This window comes from Rhinopithecus bieti, unplaced genomic scaffold, assembly GCF_001698545.2.
Source record: "Rhinopithecus bieti isolate Rb0 unplaced genomic scaffold, ASM169854v2 scaffold_39970, whole genome shotgun sequence".
NCBI lineage: Eukaryota > Metazoa > Chordata > Mammalia > Primates > Cercopithecidae > Rhinopithecus > Rhinopithecus bieti.
The window spans coordinates 75,703-98,429 of record NW_016816307.1 but is presented as its reverse complement, the minus strand read 5'-3'; the positions used below and the strand labels follow the sequence as shown (position 1 = coordinate 98,429).

The 22,727-nt window shown below is 43.7% G+C and overlaps 1 protein-coding gene and 2 pseudogenes across 1 annotated transcript in view; 1 reads left to right on the top strand and 2 right to left on the bottom strand.

The window, feature by feature from the left end:
• LOC108517025 (protein SSX5-like) overlaps positions 1 to 22,727 on the bottom strand; it is a 41,074-nt gene that overhangs the window by 7,319 nt on the left and 11,028 nt on the right. The window lies entirely within an intron of this gene.
• LOC108517021 (protein SSX9-like) lies at positions 650 to 4,505 on the bottom strand (annotated as a pseudogene).
• Positions 19,662 to 19,979, top strand: LOC108517020 (protein S100-A11 pseudogene; annotated as a pseudogene).

The window sequence follows — 22,727 nt, the reverse complement described above, 5'->3', positions numbered from 1 at the left end:
AAAATTGCAATTCAGGGCATACACACGGACTAGGGTGGTCTTCAGTATGTCCAACCAACAAAGAGAAGTTGGAAGTTTTATTAGAAAGAAAAATGTTACATATTGTTCTGAAATGAGACTCATTGGCCCTGGAGAAGCTGGTTCATTCGCACAATCAGCTTTCAGGTTCCCTCTTTTGATGAACATCTTTCTTTGAAAACCTCACTGATCAGCCATCTTGAAGTGAGGCTTCATTGTCACTCCATGCCAGGATGGACCTGGGCCGGTTGTCTATGTCCCATGTCAAGGGAAAGGTAAGGGAGTCTATATCAGGGACGTGAGCCACACTTGAACAAAAAAGAGGTCAGAAGGAAAAAAAAAAATTCAGGCAGGTTTGTCTGGAGTTCAGCAAAAAGTTCCATCTTATTAGTCCCACCTGTATTAGCAATCATCTTGAAGCACCGGGCCAACATAATCTTGTTGGCGGAACTGGCTTAACAAATATTAGACCGACAAAAGAATGGAGCTCAGAGATCATAATACAAAACTACTTAGCAATCATTTTATTTTGTATTATTGAGATGGAATCTTGCTCTGTCGCCCAGGTTGGAGTGCAGTGGCACGATCCCGGCTCACTACAGTAGGGAGGGGCCAACAGTCAAAGTGACTCTTAAACCACGTGAGTGGCCCCAGTTACAGAGCAGAGGCCAGCTGGTCCTTCCTGTTGCGAGAGTGGGTGTCTCAATGGAAGCACCAGCCGACCCTATGGGGTAAAGCCCTAGTGAGCAACATCTGAACTTCATAAACAAATGCAAACGTGAATGAGCTTTAAATGGCTTGGGGCTCTGAATTAGACTACCACTGCCACTGTGCCTCAGGAAAATTCTTTAACATCTCTGTACCACGATAGCCTCATTTTATTATTATGCTGCTGATAGCTAGGATCTGTAACATGAACTATGATTCTTTACTTCCATTTCACGGACCAGGAATCTGGAGTTCAGAGAACTTAGAAGATTTGCGCCAAGTCACATGGCTTTTATATGGATGAAAACTGAAGTGTGTGACTCATTATTATTTGGAGATAATAATAAAAACAGCATCATAGAGATCTTAAGGATTAAATAAATTAATCCGTGTGAACTGCTTAAAATAGTATCTGGCATCACTATGAAGACAAAAGAAGTATTAAGGATCACAACTCTTAGTGTTATCAAGCCGTCCATGCTACATCAGTTGTGATAGACATGGGGAGAAGGAGGCAATGAGGATGTTTTTTATATTCTCCCACTCTTACCAGTGTTCACATCCATGAAGGGAAAAAGGTTCTGTGGTCCATTAGATTTGAGAGATACTCACCTTCGGGAAGATTCCCTGGAGCATGCCGAAAGTCATCTGAGGACGTTCAACAGAAAGACAATACATCAGAATTTTTCTTGGTTGGTAAAGATTTCCAAACTCTAGAGAGACTTCTGTTGCATGAGGGCATTCTGCAGCAGAGGGTTATGAGTCCACTCATTGATGAGGAGTTAGTTGAGATTTGCTTCTGAATTATGTTTAGTCATGGTTGGTGCATTTGTCTGTGGCATCAATTCAGAATTTTCCATCTCATGGTTTATCAAATGAGGGTTAAACCCCATCACAGTGTCATCTTATGTCATTACATATCTTTTACTTTTTCCCAAATAATTAAATTGATTGGTTAGGAATCTGAACTGTATCCACTCAAGATGTACAACAACTAAAAATCATTGTACACTTGAAATGGGTGAATCTTATGGTATGTGAATTAAGCTGTTAAATGTGTGATGAACCATGGATGATTTAGTCCAGTGGCTCTGAAATATTTTCAGTATAAAGACACTCCTTTAATGTCAAACACTTGGCAGATACTCAAGCACTGAATTTTCAGATATCTTATAGTGATTGTGGGAGATGGTAGGATCTGGTCTGTTTAGTTGGGGAGTAATAAGTCTATTGGAGACGGTATGGACATTCTGACCTTGTCTCATAATTGTGCTGTCAGAGCAGAAGAGGAAGTAAACACATATGTCCCCTTTATATTCCTGAAATGTACAACGCTCTCAACCCAAGAACCTGTCTTTTTTTCACCCTGTGTTATCTCTGCTCACTGACAAGTGCAAAAGCTCTCTTTGTGTTGGGTGAGGGATCATTCTTTCCAACTCACTTTCCAGCTCATCACAGAGAATCAGGGTTGGTTGGGAATGAGAGGACTATTTGGTTTTGATAAAATACAAAATAACAGCGATCTTTATTACATAATGTGTTCATCACCATTACTCCTAAGATACCTGTCAGATACCTACATGCTGTTAACGAAACAAACTCTGGAAGTTTTTGGCGGATCCACAGCTTTAATAGTTTCTTTCTTTTTTTTGTCACTTTTAACATTTTCTTAACTGTCCTTTGATTCATTAACAGTACTTAGAAGAACAACATGTCCTTTAAAAAAGAAATATTTCAAACACACAGAAAAGTGTAGGGAATAATATTGAGTTCAGTCGGGTCTCAACATTACCACACAGCTATGTTAGGTCTGATTTATTTTTCAGAATATTAGAAATACTACAAACAGGCCGGGCGTGGTAGCTCACACTTGTAATCCCAGCACTTTGGGAGGCTGAGGCGGGTGGATCACCTGAGGTCAGGAAGTTTGAGACCAGCCTGGCCAACATGGTGAAACCCTGTCTCTACCAAAAATAAAAAAAAAATCAGCTTGGTGTGGGGGCAGGCGCCTGTAACCTCAGCTACTCCGGAGGCTAAGGCAGGAGAATCACTTGAATCCAGGAGGTGAAGGTTGGAGTGAGCTGAGATTGCCTTATTGCACTCCAGCCAGGGCAACAAGAGTGAAACTGCATCTCAAAATCAAAAACAAAACACACGATCAACAAGTTACGGCTGAAGCTGTCTGTGCAACTCTCACCAATCCCTGTCTCCCTCCCTCCTCCACTTACAGCCAGTCACCTTAGATGGCTTTTTATTCACATGCATGTTTCTATACATTTACCATTTACTTATTATTCATAAAAATATATATTCTTGTTTTGCATCTTTTTAAGTTTTATGTGAATGGCTTCTGTAGTTAACTTTCTGCATGCAATTTTTTTTTTCACTCAGCACTTGTGTGTATGAGGGAACAAATGCCTGAGGATCTTTCCCAGGTAGCTGAGCTGAAAAGCAGTTGGGCTTCAGGAGACCCTTTCCAGCCCCTTCCCATCTACTCACCCTGATTCCTGTGGTTACAGTCTTTATCAAAATCATTCCCCTGGAAGTCTACGGCCCCTTTATTATGCATGAAAGTTGGAAAGGTAACCTTGAAACCTAGTAAGAAGCAAAATGTTTATTCCTTAAGAGACAAGCTTAGGCCTGGTATGGTGGCTTATGTCTGTAGTACTAGCACTTTGGGAGGCTGAGGCAGGAGGATTGCTTGAGGCCACGGTTTCGAGGCTACAGTGCGCTATGATTGCGCTACTGCACTCTAGCCTAGGTGACAGAATGAGACTCAGACTAAAAAAGAGAGAGAGAGAGAGAGAGAGAGAGAGAGAGAGAGAGAGAGACAAGCCAAGAGAAGGAAGGCTGGGTGGGTGTGTGCATGTGGAGTGGGGGGCGGGTGGGGGAGGCTCGGAATGCCGCAGAGACAGTTGGGCTCATCAGAACAGACGCCTATGGGAGAAAAACGTGCAGGATCCAGGTACGAGCTCTACTGTAGCCAGTCCCTGCCCTCAGCCTTGACACGATATGGAAGAGCAGAACACCCAGAAGCTGCCTTGCGATTTTTCCCTGCACAAAAGGAAATCGTGGGGTACTTTCTGCAGTCTAAGAAGTAGCCAGAGCAGGAAAAGGGATGCTCATGTGTCCCCAGACTTGTCTGTACCTAGAACTTTCTGTTACCTAGTTTAGTCATGGCCTCTTACTTTCTCTTCATATACACAGAGATGATTTTCTCTGAGGCTTTCACCTTTTCCCACTCTTTCTTAGAGAAGTATTTGGCAATATCATCAAAGGCCTAGGAAAAAAAAAAAAAAACGAATTCTGGCAGTGACTCAGCTAGGCATGTCTGCCATTCAGCTGGAGCTGCTTCCTGTGTGCTAGATCTGGGAAGTGGAGATGATAATCCGCCCTCCAACCTCTGACAGAACACGGGGGACCTACCCTAGCTTCTCCCCTGCCACACAGTAGGGCTTTAATGCTGCTGGCTGGCTCTCTTCCCATCTTCCAGAATGGACTGAGAGTCACCAAATGTAGTGCACGGTCACTGACTTGTCTCCGGGGATGCTAGGTGATGACAGAGCAAGGGTGGGAGGCTCCCAAGGGTCCAGATCTCCCCTGAGACCCTGCTTCTTGTCCCCAGTACCTCTGTCCTCCCCTCCTCAGAAACCTGGTCACCCTACTCTGTCCCCTGGACCACTGCTCTGCTCCCTCCAGGTCACCTCACCTTGCTTCTCTTCTCTGATGTTTTTAGCATCATACCTGGGTCTCTTTGCAAAGGCTTCATCTCCATTCATGGGACCGGGAGCAGTCTGACCTGCCAGAGAAACAGCCTGAGTCTTTTCACCCACAGGACCTTTGGTCCTGTGGAGGGAGAAATCTGTGAAGGCCGGTCACACTCAGTCACCTGGAATCAGGTGTTGCATTTCTCCATCCAGGGCTTATCTGTCCCTGTGTAAGGACATGGGGAGAAGTCAGATGTAAACAGGCGTCTGACACCCCCACTCAATACATACAGGAGGGGAAGTGAGTCCCAGAGATAACATGGTCTCTCTGGTGATGGATCTGATCAGGCAGAGGGATGGGGGGTTCTGTTCTGTTGAAGAGAATTGAGCATGACTACTATGAACAGATTTAGAGGCTATTACTGGGTGATTTGTAAATTTTTAGAAGGAAGAGAGCTAGAATTTCTGAGACTACAAGAGCCCGCCAACACTTAGAGAGAATGTGGGGCGTTTCAAGATGCAGCACTCAGCCAGGGGCAGTGGCTCATGCCTGTAATCCCAGCACATTGGGAGGCTGAGATCAGCCTGGGAAAGATAGCAAAATTCCCGTGTCCACCAAAAATACAAAAAATTAGCTGGGGGTGGTGACGCAGGCCTGTGCCATCTCAGCACTTTGGGAGGCCAAGGTGAGTGGATCGCTTGAGCTCAGGAGGTTGAGACCAGCCTGGCCAACATAGGGAAACCATCTCTAATAAAAAACAAAACAAAAAAACATTAACAAAATCAGGGTGGTGCGTGCCTCTCGTCCCAAGGCCTAGGCGACAGGATCACTTGAGCCCCGGAGGAAAGATTTTAGTGAGCCTTTTTTTTTTTTTTCTGAGACAGGGTCTCACTCTGTTGCCCAGGCTGTGGTGCAGTGGTGTGATCATGGCTCACTGCAACCCCCTCTGCCTCGTGGGTTCAAGCGATACACCAGCGGTGGCCTCCAAAACTGCTGGAATTACAAGCATGAGCCACTGTGTCTGGCCCAGATTTCTTAAGTTACTACAGAGTTTCTAGGAAAAATCCCATACCTGAAAATGTTAGAAACTGACAGGAAGGGTTTGAGATTGCCATCTGCTTCATATACACTCCTTATTAAAACTAGATAACAAATGCACCGCAGAAGAGGGGAGGGGTAGGAAGAATGAAAAAAGAAAATCAGTGCATGCTTAGTCAGATTTTGGAGGAGTTGAAAGAGAAAATCAGAGCGTGCGTACTCTGTGGAAGAATTAAAAGAGAGAGAAAGAGCATGCGTACTCTGAACGAAAAGTAGCCAGTCCCAGGGGATGCTTTAGGTGGGAAAATCAGAGTCTCCACAGCCACTTTGAGAAGTTTCTGTCCCTAGAGCCTGGAATGATAGAAGCCACATCAGCTTCGCTTGTTCTGCCTACTCTTCTGACTTCTGATTGGCCAGATGCCGTTCACTAACTGCCCTGATTGGTCCATCATCTGCAGTGACATTTCAGAATATTGTCTCCTCCTCCAGCCACACTTTAAAGTGGGTGGTGGTTAGGCGCCGTCAGGAGACTTTGATCTCTCTGAAGACTGTCCCTGGATCTTGAGTTAAACATCTATATTCTAGTCTGAACCGTGGGAAGGAAAAAATAGTCGATCTGTGATTTTTCTACTTGAAAGACACAATGTTTACCAAACTAGCACATTTGCAGAGCTTTGCTGTACTTAGTCGTGGCGTTCATTCTTCAGTGGCTTCTACATCTGTTACAACTGAAAAAACAGCCCAAGGCCCTCCAACCTCTGATTACATTTTTGAAAGGGAATCTAAGTGTGGTGCGCACAATTATCATCCTTTACCTGTAGCCCTGGAGAGAGGAAAATGTATTTACTTATGGGATGTGATTGTGGTATTGGTTACATCTGCCTTGGCCAATCCTCCCGCCTCAGTCTCAGGACTACAGGCACGAACCACCCCACTCCCACTAATATTTTTTGTTTTTTGATTTTTTTAATACAGACAGTTTCGCTATGTTGGCAAGGCTGGCCTCAACATCTGGACTCAAGTGATCCTCCTGTCTCCTGTAGCGGCCTTGAGACTACAGGCATGCACCACCCTGCCGAGGCTTTTTTTTTTGGTAGAAACCAGGTTTCACTATGTTGCACAGGCTGGCCCTCAACCTCCTGGGCTAAAGCGATGCTTCCACCTTGACCTCAGGACTACAGGCATGTGCCATTCTGCCCTGTTCACATTTATTTATTTATTTATTTATTTATTTATTTATTTATTTATTTAGAGACAGGCTTTCGCTATGTTGGCCAGGCTGGTATTGACGTCCTGGGCTCAAGCAATACTCCCACCTAGGCCTCAGAACTACAAATGTGAACCACCCTACTAACGCTATTATTTTGTTGTTTTTTTCTTGGTAGAAATGGGGTTTTGCTATGTTGGCCAGGCTGGCCTCGACCTCCTGGGCTCGAGCAATCCTCCTGCCTTAGCCTCGGGACTACAGGCTCACACCACCCCGCCTCCACTAATATGTTTAATTTTTCTAGTAGAGACAGTTTTGCTATGTTGTCCAGGCTATTCTCTACCTCCTGGGCTCAAGTGATACACCCGCCTCAGCTTTTGGGACTACAGGCATGCACCATTCTGCCTTTTGCTATGTTTCCCAGGCTGCTCTTGACATCCTGGGCTCACTCAATGATTTGAACCCAGGAAGCGGAGGTTGCTTTGAGCTGAGATCACACCACTGCACTCCAGCTTGGGCGACAGAGGAAGACTGTCAAAAAAAAAAAATTAAATACAGAAAGAAAGAAAGAAAGAAAGAAAGAAAGAAAGAAGAAGAAAAGAAAGGGAAGAAGAAAAGCACTGAATCTCATCTCCATAAGAACAGTAAGCTTTGTGGTATTTTAACTTATCTTCATCCCACCTCGCGCTCTCAGCTTGGTTCTTCATTGCTGATGAAATACAGGTAGGACTGACCAGAACTGGTAGACGGCTGGTTGTTGATCATGAAAATGTCAGACCTGATGTAGTCCTCCTTGGAAAGGCCCTTTCTAGGGGCTGATACTCTGTGTCTGCGGTGCTGTGGGATGATGACATAATACTGACCATTAAGGCAGGGGAACATGGGTCCAGATAGGGTGGCAATCCACTAGGCTGCCGAGTGGCCATCATAGCCCTTGAGGTTTTAGAAGAAGAAAACCTTGCTGAAAATTCAGAAAAAAATTGGTGTTATCTTGAGAAATGAACGCATAAATCTACCTTCTGATGTTGTAACTGCTGTAAGAGGTAAAGAATTATTTTATGTATTTATTTATGTTTTGGAGTCAGAAGTTCCCTCTGGTTGCCCAGGCTGGAGTGCAATGGCATGATCTTGGCTCACTGCAACCTCATCTGCAACAAGCAGATGGCAATCTCAAACCCTTCCTGTCAGTTTCTAACATTTTCAGGTATGGGATTTTTCCTAGAAACTCTGTAGTAACTTAAGAAATCTGGGCCAGACACAGTGGCTCATGCTTGTAATTCCAGCAGTTTTGGAGGCCACCGCTGGTGTATCGCTTGAACCCACGAGGCAGAGGGGGTTGCAGTGAGCCATGATCACACACACTGCACCACAGCCTGGGCAACAGCCTCCTGGATTCGAGCGATTCTCCTGCCTCAGCCTCCTGAGTAGCTGGGATTACAGGCATGTGCCCCTAGTCCCAGTTAATTTTTGTATTTTTAGTAGAGACGGGGTTTGACCATCTTGGCCAGGCTGGTCTCGAACTTCTAACCTCAGGTGATGCACCTGCCTCAGTCTCCCAAAGTGTTGGGATTACAGGTGTGAGCCACTGTGCCCAGGAGGAAAAGAATTATTAAATGTTATTGTTATTAAAGAAACCAAAGATTGCGATGCTTGGAAGGTGTGTCTACGACTTCGAGATTATGGACTTCTGGCCAAGCCAGAAGTCAGTTTCTTGCCGAGCACAAGTTTTAAATTGGGTGAAATCTAATTTATTTGTTTTCCTTATGGATTATGCTTTTTGAACCGTTCACTATGCCCTAGATGTCAGATGTTTCTCCTATGCTTTCTTGTAAAAGTTTTTTTTTTAGTTTTTTATTTTAGATTTAAATCTATTATCCACTTGAGTTACTTTTTTGTATAAAGGTATGAAGATTAGGTCATGTTTTTATCGGCCTATGGCTCTGCAACTACTCCAGCACCATTTGTTAAGTAGACGATCCTTCCTTCTTTTTGTCTCTTTGTAAAAAATCAGTGTGAGGCTATTTCTAGGTTCTCTATTTTGTTCCAGTGATCTATGTGTCTATTCTTCTCCCAGTACTACACAATCTTGATTCCTGTAGCTGTATTAGAAGTATTGAAATATGGTAGAGCCATTCCTCCCACCTTATTCTTCTTTTTCAAATATTGTCATATATATATATACACATATATACGCAGAGAGAGAGAGAGAGAGATGCAGTCTGACTTGTGTTGCCCAAGCTGGAGCGCAATGGGGTGATCTCGGCTCACTGTAACTTCCACCTCCCAGGTTCAAGTGATTCTCCTCTCTCAGCCTCCCAAGTAGCTGGGATTACAGGTATGCGCCACCACACCCGGCTAATATTTGTATTTTAAGTAGAGACGGGATTTTGCCATGTTGGCCAGGCTGGTCTCAAACTCCTGATGTGAGATGATCTGCCTGTCTTGGCCTCCCAATATGCTGGGATTATAGGGGTAAGCCACTGCACCCAGCCCAGCATTGTCTAAGCTATTGAAAATTTGTTACAGCAGCAATCAGAAATGAAAACACATGGAAATATTTATTAGTGAAACAAAAGAGAAAGTTAAGAAACAGACTAATCTATATGCAAATTTCAGCATGCATTTCCAAATAGGGGCAAAAGATGATGGGTTGTATAATAAATGATTGCTTGACAAGTGTCTATCCATTTGAAAAAACGAAGATTAAATCCTTACTTTAAACTACTTAAAAAAATAAATTCTAAAAATTCAGTGACTTAAACGTGAAAACGTGAAGTCATAAAGAACTAGATGAAAATTTAGGAAAATATTGCAGTGTAAGACATCTTGAGTTGGCATAGGCACTTCCTGACATTACACCAAGGCTATGAACAATGAATCTGACATAAAGATGCAAAAATTAAAGTATCACCTAATTCAAAAGACGCCATAAACAACTGTTTAAAAAGGCAACTTTTGGGGAAAATGGTGAAGCATCTGTAATAAATTAACAGTAACCATCTCTAATATACAACAAAGGTTTTGCATATCAATAAGAGAAACTGGAACAACCCAATGAAACAATGTGTTCTGGCATGGCACTACTTCACCGTATAGCAGAAAAGGATCATGAAATAGAAAGTATGAAAGGAAAATAATAAAGGAAATGGAGAATAGATCCCAGAAGTTTCAATGTTCATCCAATAGAAATTCCAGAGATAGGCCAGGCGCGGTGGCTCACGCCTGTAATCCCAGCATTTTGGGAGGCCGAGGTGGGCAGATCACCTGAGGTCATGAGTTTGAGACCAGCCTGGCCAATGTGGTAAAATCCCGTCTCTACTAAAAATACAAAAATTAGCCGGGCAGGGTGGTGCATGTCTGTAATTCTAGCTACTAGCGGTGCTGAGGCAGGAGGATCACATGGACCTGGGAGGTGGAGGTTGCAGTGAGCCGAGATCGTACCACTGCACTCCAAACTGGGCAACACATCGAGACTCCATCTCAAAAAAAAAAAAAAAGAAAAGAAAAAAGAAAAGGAAGGAGGTTCCAGAGGTAGACAATAGAAAGACTAGGCCTGGCGCTACGGCTCACGCCTTTAATCCCAGCACTTTGGGAGGCCAAGGCAGGCAGATCACCTGAGGTCAGGAGTTTGAGACCAGCCTAGTCAACATGATGAAACCCAATCTCTACTGAACATAAAAAAATTAGCCCGGTGTGGTGGTGCACACCTGTAACCCCAGCTACTCAGGAGGCTGGGGCAGGAGAATCACTTGAACCCGGAGGCAGAGGTTGCAGTGAGGTGAGATCACACTATTGCACTTCGGTCTGGGCAACAATAGTGAAAGTGCCTTTACAAAAAAAAAATGGCCGGGCACTGTGACTCACGCATGTAATCCAAGCACTTTGAGAGGCTGAGGTGGGCAGCTCACCTGAGGTCAGGAGTTCGAGACCAGCCTGGCCAAAATGGTGAAACCCCGTTTCTACTAAAATACAAAAATTTGCCTGGCATAGTGTCACATGCCTGTGGTCCCAGGTACTCAAGGGGCTGAGGTAATAGAATTGCTTGGACTTAGGAGGCAGAGGTGCAGTGAGCCAAGATTGAGTCACTGCACTCCAGCCTGGGCGAAAGAGCAAGACTCTGTCTCAAATAAATGAATAAAAAGAAAACCTATTGGATAGATTGGATATGAAAATATTAACTGCTCAAATACATAATTCAGTGGAATGGGTTGGATATTAAAACGGATATAGTTGAAAAAGCAATTACTGAGCTGAGGAAAGGAGTCTAAAGAATTCATAAAAGTAATCGGTAATGGATAGAGATAAAGTAAATGAAAGAAAAGTTAATTAATAAGGAGGATAGAAGAATAAATGTCGAAACACATCTAATAGCCTTATAAGAAAAGAATATAGTCATTAAAAAGGAGAGCGTACTTAAAAACGTAATGAATGATAAGTTCTCAGATTTAGACAAATGTCTTAAGATTTAAAGGGATCATCATACACACACACACACACACAGGAACAGTGAAATGAAAAATTGTGAAAGACAAAGAAAAAATATTTTTTAAATGATCTGAGAGAAATAGCAGGTTACTTACAAAGGAAAAATATTTAAAACTTCATCAGAGCTCTCAAACACCACACTGGAGGCAAGGATACAATGGTATAATAACTCCAAAGTGTTGAACGAAAGGAATTTTTTTTTTTCTTTTTTTGGAGACAGAGTCTTGCTTTGTCACCCAGGCTGGAGTGCAGTGGCATGATCTCGGCTCACTGCAGCCTCTACCTCCCAGTTTCAAGCGATTCTCCTCCTCAGCCACCTGAGTAGCTGGGGCTTCAGGCACACAGCACCACACCCGGCTATTTTTTGTACTTTTAGTAGAGATAGGGTCTCGCCATGTTGTCCAGGATGATCTCGAACTCCTGACCTGAGGTGATCTGCCTGCCTTGGCCTCCTAATGTGCTGGGATTGTAGGGGTAAGCCACTGCGCTCAGCAAAAGAAAGGAATTTTTATATTGGGTGGAGCAAGGCAATGTCAGGCATATAACACTTCAGGAGATTGAAGACACAGGGAAATGTTAAAGCAAACAAGTATGTATTGCACTTATTAAAGACTGTAAGGAAGGGTCAGCTGCAGTGGCTCATGCCTGTAATCCCAGCACTTTGGGAGCCCGAGGCAAGAGGATCGGTTGAGCCCAGGAGCTCAAGACCAGCCTGGGCAACATGGCGGAACCCCATCTCTATAAAAAATACAAAAATTGGACCGGCATATCAAGTTCTGGGTCTGTAAATAATTTTTTAAAAAATAGCTGGATTTGGTGGTACGTACCTGTAGTCCCAGCTAGTTGGGAGGCTGGGGCAGGAAGATTGTTTGGGCCCTGGAGTTTGAGGCTGCAGTGAGCTAGGATTGGGTCACTGCACTCCAGCCTGAGTGACAGAGTGAGACTTTGTCTCTGAAAATAAAAAAAAGATCATAAGGACGATTTTACTCAGAGGGGGGCTACTGTGATAGGTACAGGGACCACTGCAATGGGGTCTTGCGGTGGGATCGTGATATTAGGAACGACTTCAACTCCACCAAGGACAAGTGGGGATTTGCAGTCAAGGAGTAGGAGCAGGGGCGGGGCGTGGGTGGGAGGGGCGGTCAGAAGATGGGAAAGTACTTGGGGGAAACCTCAGGGGCAGGGGGATTCTGGCTAAACTGACTTGACAGGATTTTTGCTGAAACAGGCCAAATGGGCAGAGTCCCTGGATGAAGGACAGAGCCTGAGGTTGGGACCTAGTCAGAAACAGGACTCAGAGGAGCCCCACTCGAGTTTGGTCAAAGGAGAGTGTCTCTGTCTGAAAGCATAAGCAATAAAGTCAACAGCAGTATAATGAATGGATCACAAAGGAGAATTTTTGTGCATTGCTAAGCGGGACTCTAACCACTGTGAAAGTTTATTATGTGAATTGAGTCATGTTTTTTTGGTTTTTGTTTTTTTTTTTTTAAATGAAGTCTCGCTGTGTCACCCAGGCTGAAGTGCGCTGCGTGATCTCGGCTCACTGAAACCTTGGCTTCCAGGGTTGAAGCAATTCTCCTGCCTCAGCCTCCCGAGTAGCTGGGACTACAGTCATGCACCACCACACCCCACTAATTTTGTTTTTTTTTTTTTCACTAGAGACAGAGTTTTGCCACGTTGACCAGGCTGATCTGGAACTCCTGACCTCAAGCCATCTGCCTGCCTTGGCCTCCCAAAGCGCTGGGATTTCAGGCGTGCTCCACCACAACCCACCTGAATTGAGTCATTCTTGACATACACAGCTATGCCAGAGTTGGGTGGCCAGGGGAAAAAGCACTCAGGGCACATTGTACCTGCCCCAAGAATTCAATTTTCCTCAAGGCTGGTGGCTGAAATGGCCTGCTGCCACCCTAAGACCACTTTTACTGTGTAAATGCTGAAACAACCTGCAATGACTCTAAGGCTTGTTTTACCTATTGTCTGCACTCACCAGTCAGAGTTTGCCAGCTCCTGAAAGCTTCTCTGGTGCCAATGGACTTGCTTTAAAAAATATAGGTAACATTTCTGTTTCTAATAAAACTCTCAACTTGCTCTTTGTTCTTTGGACATACCAAAGACCAGCCAATTTGTGTGTATGCCTCAGATTACAATTCTATGATTCTCAAATAAAATGTTTAGAGATTCATGGCCGGGCGTGGTAGTTCATGCCTGTAATCCCAGCCCTTTGGGAGGCTGAGGCCGGCGGATCACTTGAGCCCAGAGGTTCGTGACCAGCCTGGACAACGTGGTAAAACCCTGTCTCTACCAAAAATACAAAAAATTAGCTGGATGTGGTGTTGCATGCCTGTAATCCCAGCTATTCCAGAAGCTGAGTAGGGGAGGCCGAGGTTGCAGTGAGGCGAGATTGTGCCACTGCACTCCAGGGTGGGCGACAGAGTGAGACCCTGTCTTAAAGCAAAAACAAACATATTATAACGTCCTTAATATTGTAGTTAAAAAAGAGACTCATCTCCATAGTCTTTGACTTTGGTATTTGTGATGTCAGAAATGGGGTCCGAAGCTGACTCACCTTGGAGATACCAATGACTTCTGGAACTATGGCATGAAGTCTGCACACCTGGCCCCCTTGAACCTTTTGTTTTTCTGGTTGCCTCTTTCCCCCCTAGTGAATCTGTCTTGGATCAAACTGCCATTTGCTGGGGGTTGAGTTCAGTTTCATTTGGGATTTGTTAGGAAGGGTCTTTCTCTCTTTCCTGGTTATGAAACCTCCTCTTTTCCTTTCTTTTCTTGTCTTGTCTTTTTTCTCTTTTCTTTTCTCTTCTCTTCTTTTCTTTTCTCTCTTTTCTTTTCTTTTCTTTTCTTTTCTCTTTTCTTCTTTTTTTGAGAAAGTGTTTCACTCTGTCGCCCAGGCTGCAGTGTAGTGGTGTGACCTGGGCTCACTGCAACCTTCACCTCCCAGGCTCAAGTGATTCTAGTGCATCATCCTCCCAAGTAACTGGAATTATAGGCGTGCGCCACTATGCCTGGATAACTTTTGTATTTTTTAGTAGAGACGTGGTTTCACCCAGTTAGCCAGGCTGGTCTTGAACTCCTGAGCTCAAGTGATCTGCCCGCCTCGGCCTCCCAAAGTGCTGGGATTACAGACGTGAGTCACCGCACCTGGCCAACTGACTTTGTTTAATATGGCAGTTTTCATAAGTAATCTAGGTATAACTGTTAAAATGAATAAATGAGGTAAATGTGAGATACATGTTTATAAGTGAACTTTTCATGTAATTTTAAATCTTTTTTTTTCTCTTGCTCTTACCAAATATTAAGAGAATGAAGAATATTAAAGTTATGGTATGTTAAGATTAAGGTAAATAGGTACTCACTAAATGGCCCGGGATCCATTTCCAACTAAGAAAACAAGGGATACAAATCACTGAAACATAAATGACATATGTTTGTTTCCCCTGGCCCTTCAAGTTTTTACAAAAAGACAAAAAGGGTATTTTGGAATCTGTTTAATAAAATGCCCTGGTTCCCACATGGAAAACCTGTTCTATAAAAATATTTTTAATAAGATTAATAAATATTCATGAGATGTTATATAATGTAATCATCCAAACTACTTCTAGGTTTTTACCAAACATTAAGGGTTACAAAAATTAAAAGTTATAAAAGTTCTGTAGTATATGTAAATTCTATATATAAAATGTATAAAGTACAAAATAAATTTTTATCTGACAAAATTTTTTTGGCGTGATCTGAGTGAGTAATAGCATTTTTTTAATCCCTAAAATAAATGATTGATTGTTTAATATAAAAAATAGTTTTATGCCATACCACCCATGAAATGCGCCAAATCTTGTCTAATCTCAAGAAGGTTAAACAAAGGATCTGGCTTGGATGGTACTTGGAAATGGAGCCAATATGAAAATGAAAATTATGATACGGCTAATGACCTGAAGGTAAAAAAAAAATATGATGGAATGTCTAGGCAAGTTGCTGAGGGTTATAGAGGATAGCTTCCCGGAGGGAGTCCTTATATATGATGAGATTGGTTTGGAATTGAAAAAGAAATTTGTTTATCAGTTTTTCTAAAAAAAATTGAACATTAGTGTCCGAAAAGGTGCACTGAAAGCAGGGCGAGTCTGCTCCTCTAGGTTATGAAGTAGGTTTTTCTTAACATGTTATCTGTTTTTTCTTTACCTTTTAAAACAATCAGTCTATAACAACAGGATTTTCCCGCAATTCTTAAGAAAAAGGTTCTTAACTGCTATGTAATTAAGTTTTTTGTTTTTTGTTTTCTTCTTTTTTATTTTTTTTTTTGGAGACCCCGGAGTCTCACTCTATCCGCCCAGGCTGGAGGTGCATGGCCCACCATCCCTGGCTCACTGCAAGCCCCCACCTTCCCTGGGTTTACGCCATTCCTCGCTGCCTCAGCCCTTCCGAGTAAGCTGGGACCTACAAACGCCCGCCACCTCGCCCGCTAGTTTTTTATTGGTATTTTTTTTTTTTTAGGTAAGAGACGGGGTTTTCAACAGTGTAAGCCAGGATGGTCCGTCGGTCCTCCTGACCTTGTGATCCCGCCCCATCTCGATCCGGCTCCCAAAGTGCTGGGATTTAACAGGCCTGAGCCACACGGCCGGGCCCGGCCCTGTTTTTTGTTTTCTAAGATGGAGTCCTCCGCTCTGTCGCCAGGCCTGGAGTGCAGTGCTGGCGATCCACCAGTGCAGTGAGTCCAAGGGTTGCTTCCACCTTGCAACCCCATCCACCTCCCTTGGGTTTTGCAAGCCCCCGATTTTTCCTGTCTCCAGACCCCTCCCCCCCAAGTAGTTTGGGACCCAACAGAGCCCAACACCACACCGCGGCCCTAATTTTTTGTCCCTCCCTTTAGTAAAGAGACTAGGATTTGTCACCCATGGTTGGCCCAGGCTTGTCCTTGAACCTCCCTGTCCTCAAGTGATCCGCTCTCCCTTGGCATCCCAAAATGCTGGGATTAGCCACCAACCGTGAGGCCACTGCCACCCCGCCCTATATATTAGCAAATAGTTAATAAAATTTAGTTTGTAACAAATGGTTTTGAAACCCCAAGATCCCCCAAGCCTAAAGAGGCCCACCAGCCTACAACAAAATCAAACAAAAGACCTTGGGGGAAGTGAAATGAGGCCTCTTGTAGTCCTTTGTGTAGCATTTTAGGTGGGTTTGAATGAAGCCAGAGTACCAGCTCTAATAAATAAAGGGAAACCAACTAGTTGAAATCAAATAGGATTTGGGGGTGCAGGTCTGTCCAAGTGAAAAAATGTAAGACATTCAGGGTAAAGCGTCTCCATTAATGATACGAAGACTTATTCTGTGTCTTCGCAAAAGCTGTTTATCAATTTGTGGAAATATCATCTCCTCACCCCTGATTGGTCCCCGTTCTAATGTCTCCCTGATTATGGCAAAATCCAGATAAACCCCATGTTGGTGAACTTTTTGTGTGTGTCCCCATACATTCAGGCACGAGACCTTGTTGTTTAAAAATTAATGCCAGCTTTGTTTTTATAGACTTGTAATCAAAAATAAAATCCCCTAAAAGCCCTGCCCCCCCAACCAATCTGAAAGGTACTTTCTTCCTAAGCCAGGCTCTTTTAAATTTAAATAAAAAGAAGAAAGAGACGGTTTCAGGCCATGACAGGAAGTGGGGGTCAGACATGCCTCATTATACCTCTCTGGCATCAACATCAACACAGACTTGAAGTCTGATAAGAAACGTATTACAGCCAGGCACGGTGGCTCACAACTGTAATCCTAGCACTTTGGGAGGCCAAGGCAGGTGGATCACCTGAAGTCAAGAGTTCGAGACCAGCCTGACCAATATGTTGACACCTCATCTCTACTAAAAATACAAAAATTAGCCAGGTGCGGTGGCAGGTGCCTGTAATCCCAGTTACTCAGGAGGCTGAGACAGGCGAATCACTTGAACCCGGGAGGCGGAGGTTGCAGTGAGCTGAGATCACACCACTGCACTCCAGCCTGGGCAACAGAGTGAGACTCCTTCTGATGAAAAAAAAAAAAAGAAAAAAAGAAACATGTTACAACCTATTCTCTCTGTAGCCTAGTACCTGAAGTCTTCCTCTGAAATAAGAACTTGGGTCTCCACAATCCTTTATCTTAACTCTGGCATTCCTTTCTGTTGATCCTGGGATATTGTTTTGTTTTGTTTTGTTTTTGTTTTGAGACAGTGTGTCTCTCTGTCACCCAGGCTGGAGTGCAATGGCACGATCTCGGCTCACTGCAACCTCCATCTCCTGGGTTCAAGCAATTTTCCTGCCTTGGAGTAGCTGGGACCCCAGGCACAGGCCACAGCACACAGCTAATTATTTTGTCCTTTTAATAGAGATGGGGTTTCACCATGTTGACCAGGCTGGTCTCGAACTCCTGACCTCAAGTGATCTGCCCACCTTGGCATCCCAAAGTGCTGGGATTACAGGAATGAGCCACTGCACCCAGCTGTAATTAGCAATAGTACAATAAATTTAGTTTGTACAATGGTTTTGAACCAAGATCGCAAGCCTAAGGGCCAACAGCTAAACAAGTCAAAAGACTATGGAGGAACTGAATGAGGCCTCTTGTAGTCTTTGTGTAGCATTTTGGGACTGGGTTGAATTAAAGCAGAGTGCCAACTCTATAAAAGGGACCACTAGGTGAAGGAAAGGATTTGGGGGTCAGATTCTGTCAAGTGAAACATGTAGACGTTAAGCGGGTAAGAGTCTCATGATATGAAGACTCATTCTGACGTCTTGGGAAAAGCTGTCTACAGTGTGGAAATATCATCTCCTCAGGCTGATTTGTCGTTCGAATGTCTCTGGTTATGGCATTGGACACTTTGGTGAACTTTTTGTGTGGTCCATACACCAGGCATGAGACTTGTTCTTTAAAATTTATGCACTTTTATCGTATAGGACTTGTAAATCAATAATAAAATCCTAACCCCCGCTACCCCGCAACCATCTGAATGGACTTCCTCCTCAGCCAGGGCTCTTTTAAAATTTAACCTGAGAAATGGTCTCAGGCCACGACAGGAAACGGGGGTCAGACATGCCTTATTATACCTCTCTGACATCAACATCAACACAGACTTGAAGTCTGACAAGAAACATGTTACAACCTATTCTCTCTGAAGCCTAGAACCTGAAGGCTTCCTCTGCTTATATGAACTTGTGTCTCCACAATCCTTTATCTTAACCCAGGCATTCCTTTCTGTTGAGCCTAGGGTTTTGTTTTGTTTTGTTTTTCTTTTGAGACGGAGTCTCTCTTTCACCCAGGCTGGAGTGCAACGGCGTGATCTCGGCTCACCGCAACCTCTGTCTTCTGGGTTCAAGCAATTCTCATTACTCAGAATACCTGGAATCACAGGCGCAGGCCACCACGCACAGCTAATGTTTTGTCCTTTTAATAGAGAAGAGGTTTTACCATGTTGCTCAGGCTGGTCTTGAATTCCTGGCCTCAAGTCATCCGCCTGCCTCGGCCTCCCAAAGTGCTGGGATCCCTGGCTTGAACCAATCATCATCATTCTGTTTTTTTTCACCTACAGTGCTGATTCTTCTCTAAAGGCATATAGAATCAGAGTCATAAAAAAGATTCTAACAATTACTGTTGAATATAGATTTCTAATAAATTTCAGATCAATGAACTAAATAATTTTTTTTCAAAACTCGAACAGAAACTGATGGGTTCATGCAACTGATCAACAAGATCAAGCAGAACAAAAATTAATTACATGAGGCTAAATAACTGATAAAGCTAATGTATTTTTGACCTTTATTTAAAACTTTATTTGGTCTTGGGCTGGGAGCAGTGGCTCACACCTGTAATCCCAGCACTTTGGGAGGCTAAGACAGGAGGATCCCTTGAGTGCAGGAGTTCAAGACCAACCTGGCAAACATAGGCGACCCGTTTCTAAAAAAAAAAAAATTAAGAAAATAAAACTTTGTTTTTTACTTAAATGTTTTGTTTTCCACATATAAGAATATTTTCTGGTGGAATGTGGTGGCTCACTTTGGAAGGCCAAGATGGGAGGATCGCTTGAGTCTAGAAGTTCAAGACCACTCTGGGCAACATGGCAAAACCCTGTCTCTACAAAAAAATACAAAACTTAGCTGGGCATGGTAGCGCATGCCTGTGGTCCCAGCTACTTGGGAGGCCGAGGTGGGATGATCAGTTGAGCCAGGAGGCAGAGATTGCAGGGAGCCGTGTTTGCACCACTACACTCCAACCTGTGCAACAGAGCACAACCCTTTCTCAAAACGATGAAAAAAAAAAAGAGAAAATTTTATCTGTTAAACTATCTGTAGTTTACAACAATTTGATAAAGTATACTTTTGTAAACTAAGATGGAAGTGTTCAGTTTTTCTTTCTACTCAATTCCTCCAGAATTCAAAAACTATTTGTAAACATTCTTATGGCAATATGGTTATTTACACAGGTCCAGTAAAAACCTGCTCTTGATGCCTCAGTCAACTCCAACATGGCGAAAATCTCCAGCCCTACAGAGACAGAGCAGTGCATCAAGTCCCTGATTGCTATTTTCCAGAAGTAGGCTTGAAAGGATAGTTACAACAGCAATCAGCCCAAGATGGAGTTCCCAAGCTTCATGAATACAGAACTGGATGCCTTCACAAAGAACCAGAAGGACCCCAGTGTCTTTGACCACATGATGAAGAAACTGGACCTCACTAGTGATGGGCAACTAGATTTCCAAGAATTTCTGCATCTGATGGATGGCATGACTGTGGCTTCCCATGACTCTTTTCTCAATGCTGCCCATTCCAAGAAGGGGGTCTGAGGATCCCCTGGGCCTGGTTTCCAAGCCACCCCATTTCCTTCCAGCCTCGCCATCACCATCTCCTCACAGCCCACACATCCCCTGGGCCCAGCACACCTACCACCTCAGGCAGGCCCTGCATGCAGGTAGTAATAAAACTATACTTCTCTTCTCTTCTTTTCTCTTCTCTTTTCCTTTGTTTTTTTCTTTGTTTGTTTGTTTGTTTTTTGTTTTTTGTTTTTTGAGATGGGGGTCTCATTATGTTGGCCAGGCTGGTCCTGAACTCCTGGGCTCAAGTGGCCTCCCAAATTCTGGGAATACAGGCGTGAGGCATTGAAGCTGGCCCACTTTATTTTTTAAGCACAAAGAACAAGAACAAAAACAAACAAACAAACAAAAAACACCTCTGCTCTGTCTTTATAGAGGGATACAACTGAAAACATTGGTTATAGGTCTGGGCGCAGTGGCTTGAGCCTGTAATCCCAGTCCTTTATGTGGCTGAGGAGGGTGGATCACCTGAGGTGAGGAGTTTGAGACCAGCCTGGCCAACATGGCGAAACCACATATCTACTAAAAATACAAAAAAATTTAGCCAGACGTGGTGGCACAGACCTGTAATCTTGGCTACTCAGGAAGCCGAGGCAGGAGAATTGGTTGAACCCAGGAGGTGCAGGCTGCAGTGAGCTGAGATCTTGCCACTGCTCACCAGCCTGGGCGACAGAGCAAGACCCTGTCTCAAAAAGAAAAAAAATAATAATAAATGATTGGTTATATTACCAAGTCTTTCATCAAAATGCATGGAATGGCTCACTTCAAGTGTTTTTAGCTTTACAGTGAGTAAATAAAAACGGTCACTTTCTGACAGGCCCAGGAATCTTAAGAATGTAGGTGAAATCTGAAGTCTGCCTTGGTTTGACTTTCTATCCTCAAGAGGTTTTTAAATCTGAGATTCCTAAAGTGATCAATGTATAGAGAAAAATTATGTTGCTAAAGAAAAGTTCTAACAGACCAGTTATTAGATTGTAGCTCTCTGTGTTGTTTCACGGTCTTGGTTTTGTGTTTGTTTGTATTTGAGAGGGAATCTCACTCTGTCACCAGGCTGGAGTGCAGTGGCGCGATCTTGGCTCACTGCAACCTGCACCTCCCCTGTTGAAGTGATTCTCCTGCCTCCGCCTCCAGAGTAGCTAAGACTACAGGTGCACACCACCACGCCCAGCTAATTTTTGTATTTTTAGTAGAAATGGGGTTTCACCATGTTGGACAGGATGGTCTTGATCTCTTGACCTTGTGATCCACTCACCTCAGCCTCCCAAAGTACTGGGATTACAGGCATGAGCCACTGCGCCTGGCCAAGTTCTTGTTATCTACATATAGAATAGACTAGATTCAACTTTTTCCCATAAAATTACTAAAAACAGAAACAGCTCTGTTCCTGAAGTCTGCTGATGAAATGAGTCAAACTCTGGAAAACATTTGAAGAGATTTATTCTGGGCCAAATAGGAGTGACCATGGCCCATGACGCGGCCTCAGGAGGTTCTGAGTTGCCCAAGGAGGTCGGGGTGCAGCTTGGTGTTATAGATATTATGGAGACTCAATCCAGCACATTTAAGAAATACATTGGTTTGGTCCAGAAAGGCAGGACAACTCGAAGCAGGGGCTTCCAGTGTATAGGTAGATTTAAAATTTTTCTGGTTGACGGTTGGGTTTATCTAAAAATCTAGGATGAACCGGGTATGGTGGCTCACGCCTATAATCCCAGCACTTTGGGAGGCCGAGGCAAGCAGATCACCTGAGGTCAGGAGTTCAAGATGAGCCTGGCCAGCATGGTGAAACCTGGTCTCTACAAAAAATACAAAAAAAAAAAATAGCCGGATGTGGTGATGGACACCTGTAATCCCAGCTACTCAGGAGGCTGAGACAGGAGAATTGCTTGAACCCAGGAGGTGAAGGTTGCAGTTAGCGTCAATGTGGTAAAATCCTGTCTCTACTGAAAATACAAAAATTAGCATGGAGTGGTGGTGGGCACCTGTCCTCCCAGCTACTAGGGAGGATGAGGCAGTAGAATCATGTGAACCCAGGAGGTGGAGGTTGTAGTGAGCCGGGATCGTGCCACTGCACTCCAACCTGGGCGACAGAGCAAGATTCCATCTCAATAATACAAAATAAAATGATTGCTAAGTAGTTTTGTATTATGATCTCTGAGCTCCATTCTTTTGTCGGTCTAATATTTGTTAAGCCAGTTCCGCCAACAAATTATGTTGGCCCGGTGCTTCAAGATGATTGCTAATACAGGTGGGACTAATAAGATGGAACTTGTTGCTGAACTCCAGACAAACCTGCCTGAATTTTTTTTTTTCCTTCTGACCTCTTTTTTGTTCAAGTGTGGCTCACGTCCCTGATATAGACTCCCTTACCTTTCCCTTGACATGGGACATAGACAACCGGCCCAGGTCCATCCTGGCATGGAGTGACAATGAAGCCTCACTTCAAGATGGCTGATCAGTGAGGTTTTCAAAGAAAGATGTTCATCAAAAGAGGGAACCTGAAAGCTGATTGTGCGAATGAACCAGCTTCTCCAGGGCCAATGAGTCTCATTTCAGAACAATATGTAACATTTTCTTTCTAATAAAACTTCCAACTTCTCTTTGTTGGTTGGACATACTGAAGACCACCCTAGTCCGTGTGTATGCCCTGAATTGCAATTTTATGATTCCCAAATAGAGCATTTGATTCAGGGATTTGTCTCTATAATTTATTTTGACTTTGAC